Here is a 3,854-nt window from a genome sequence, read left to right on the forward strand (position 1 = left end):
ATGAGGGATCGATTTACGTTGTAATTAAAAAATGAGCACACCTTTCAAATGTCTAAATCATTTTTTTTTCTTTATAATCTTGTAGATTACTGTCCAATCTGCTGAAAAAAATGCATCCCCTCCCTCCCCCCCAAAAAACGAAGAGTATATATATATATATATATATATATATATATATATATATATATATATATATATATATATACACTGAGCATTTAATTCTGTATTTCTTTTTCCTTAACTTGAGAGAGATAAAAATAAAAACCTTAGCAGAGCGTAGTTTCGATCTACGGACCTCTGGGTTATGGGCCCAGCACGCTTCCACTGCGCCACTCTGCTTACATGTTCATGTGCGTTAACTAGGTATATATAATTCGTATGATTAGACAAACTGTTGATATTTTCACTGTTCAATAGATTTATTTAATGCGAATAAAGTTATTTCAAACAGAAGTCTTTTATTTATTTATTAGCAAACAATAATGAATTCGGCGGACCGGACCGCCGGACCTGAACGAGTTTCCCCTGTGCCGTAAATTAATTCTTTTTCACGTTTTTATTTATTTATTTTTCTCTGCGAATTATCTTCGATAACAGATTTAAGTTTCATATTTTAGCTGGAATTTTATTTTTTCGGTAAATTTTTACGACGTGCCCCAGCCTATTATAAGCACACCAACCTCCCCATGTTAAAAACGGCTTTCGGAATACCCCCCCCCCAACCTCGAAAGCCGTTCTTAACATGGGAAGGTTGGGGTGTTTATAATGGGCCCCAGCGTCGCTGGTGCAGTGGTGCTGGTGCACATCGTAAAAATTGACTATTTTATTTTAAGTTTATTTAATGACTTTTAACGTGGAGGATAACTTTTAAATTATAACGTTCTATTAAATTGATACCCCACTTTTCGGTCAATCAGCAAAAGTCTTCTTAATAAGCTATTTTTGTGGTGTAAAAGAAAAAAATTAATTAAAAGTCATTACGATAAAGGTAAAAAAAATTCTAATATGAAAGTTAAGTCTATTATCGACAATAATAATTTTACGGTGGGGGTGGGGGGGGGGGGCACGTTCCAGGTCCTCCATTCATTCATTCACTAAAGCACGTGATCTTTCTCTCAATCTGACCGATGTCTTCCATTGAAAAGCCCCAATTACAAATTTCTTTCCCCATTTATTTGCCTTCTCATAAGGTCAGTCGTTAATGTGGAGAAAAATCCAGCTTCCAAAGAGAGGAATACTGGAGATTCTTCAGGTGTGTGGAGACACAGTCTTTTGAGTTTCGGTAATCACTCAAAAATCGAAAATAAAACAAAATACTAACAGAAATCCAAATCCACCCTATCAATATTACTCTGCCACGATGAAAGAGAAAGAGCACTGTGGCCTACAAAAAAAAAGTCAATATTTAAATAGTTAGGGGTGCTCAGTTTCTAATGCAAAGTTCTAATAAATTGATCACCCATTTTAGAACAAGTTGACGTTTATAGGCCTAATTTCGCGAATTTTTTAAACAGTTTGGCTTTTTCTAAATTACGCTTTTTAAAATAATCTCTGAAAAAAGGCTAAACTGCTTTAAAAAAGCCAAAATTCGCGAAATCTGGTCTAAAAACGTGGTGTTGTTCTCAAATGGATGATCGATTTACTTTCGCATGAGAAACTGATTAGCCCTACAAATATTGACTTTTAAAAAATTTTATTTTTTATTTTTTGGTAGTCTGGTCGACTAGTTATCACTCGATTATAATCCCCGGAAATAATTGAAAAAAAAAAAAAAATTAAAAAGACGAAAATAAAAAATATAGAGGGGGACGGAAGGACACAAACTTGTTCAGGTTTGCCAAAATAAAAGCGATTATATTTTAAGGCGATTTTTTTTTATTTATTTATTTTTGTTTGGTCGACGTACACGAGTGTTGCTTGCTATCCCACTAGCGATCGGCTCCGATGTTGAACGTTGTTCGATTGAGGGAGAATTTATTATTTTTACAAGGAAAGCATTTTTGCGTGTGTGACCTAGTTTGTTTTATTTATTTTGGCTTGAAATTTGCACGTGCGATGCGTATTTCGCTAGTGGGGTAGCACTCGTGTACGTCGGCCTTTTTTTTTTTTTTTTTTTTTTCACCCCAAACAAGGCACAGTACAGTACAGTGGACAGTGCCACGTTGATGTTGCAGGGATACAATGTAGGGAGTTGGGCAGCAAGATGTCTGTTTACATTACACTTTAATTTCTCATCTCAGATGTACACAAACAAGGACCTAATCTAAAAGATACCAAAAAAATAACAATTTAAAATATATATTAGAGTTTACACTACAGTGAGGGATGTGAATTTAACGCAAAATTAGCAACCACTTCCGGACCAGTTAGCGTAAAAATGGATATTTTTTTCATTTTTTGTGAGAAAAACGGGATTTTTAGATGTATTTCTTTTCGGGGACGTTGTTGTGTTATTTATTTTTAGTATGTCGTATATAAACAAACAAAATAACAAAATAATCCACGCTCCTTGGAATGCCGAATGCGCGCTGTGCGCTGCTGAGTGCTGCTGCGGCTGCGCTCTGCGCCCCTGCGGCGTACAATGAGGCTATGGGGGGTCTTCCGGCCTCACTCGTCGTGTACGTTCGCCCAAACTTGATATTGTTCAAACATACGAATCACTATGTTGATGTGAAGAATTGTGAAAAAAACCCCAAACAAACAAAAAGCTAAATGTTATATTAACGCCATTTTCTAACGATCTCTCTCTGTCTGTCTGTCTCTGTATATATATATATATATATATATATAGAGAGAGAGAGAGAGAGAGATAGATAGATAGATAGATAGATAGATAGATAGCAATCGAATTAAATATATCAATCTGATTAGAATGCAAAAATTAAGCAAGATTCCTTATTCAGTAGTCAGTGTTTAAATTAACCTTAAACGAAAAATGTCGAACGTTCAAAGGTGTCATCTGAATACCAGTTATATTTGTTATAATTAATATATTATGTAATTAATATATCGTATAATTCAAATAATGAATAATATATTGTTTTACAAGAATAACAAAAATTATACAACTATAAACATTTTCAAACGTAATCAAGCACTCAAGCAGGTGCTCGCATATAAATCAAATATTATTTGACTTAGCGAATGTCCCTGGCCGGTTAGCTCAGTTGGTTAGAGCGTCGTGCTAATAACGCGAATGTCGTGGGTTCGAGCCCCATACTGGCCAAATAATATTTTTTACTTTTTTTTAAATATAAATAGGCTGTAACGATTTGACGTCGCTTGGAAGCTTTCTTTCTTCCATTTGATTTTTCGCGTCTTTTTAATTTATTTTTTGCCAAATTATTATTTACTAAGAATTCTTATAGGAGTCATTATCAATAAAATTACACAATGCCGGTAAGAAGTAGTGTTCTCTGGAGCTGTAACACCAGGTCTCCAGTAGTATCTGTTCTTCAGATGCTGCTGCACTTCAATTTCTTGTTCTCTGTCAGTGGAGGAGAAATCTTTCACACCTGAGACAATTTTTATTTTTGTTCCTCTTCCACACATTAAAAAACGACCCTGGTGTCTAACTCTGTTCCGTGGGGAGGCATAGTAAATAGGAACAAGGAACACCAGGTCTCCACAGATTTCCAGCACTCTCCTCCTCGATCAACAAGGATTGCAAATCTATTTGCGTTATTGCAACAGCAGTTTACTATTAATTTTTTGCTAGCAATGATCGTTGGTCTTTAGGGACTGCCAAAACAATGTGAAAAAAGAAAGCATGGTTCCGTGACGTCAGACTATACGAACTATGGAAAAGCAGAAACGACTTAATGATTTTTTAAAACCTTTGTTTATCTTCTTCA

General features: G+C 35.1%; 1 non-coding gene across 1 annotated transcript; it reads left to right on the forward strand.

Moving 5' to 3' along the window:
* Window positions 1–3,152: 3,152 nt before the first annotated feature.
* On the forward strand, window positions 3,153–3,226 carry Trnai-aau (transfer RNA isoleucine (anticodon AAU)). The gene has a single exon. It is a non-coding gene; the product is annotated as a tRNA-Ile (tRNA).
* Window positions 3,227–3,854: the final 628 nt, after the last annotated feature.

Source organism: Euprymna scolopes, chromosome 22 (assembly GCF_053919585.1).
Source record: "Euprymna scolopes isolate OS-2025 chromosome 22, ASM5391958v1, whole genome shotgun sequence".
Lineage (NCBI taxonomy): Eukaryota > Metazoa > Mollusca > Cephalopoda > Sepiida > Sepiolidae > Euprymna > Euprymna scolopes.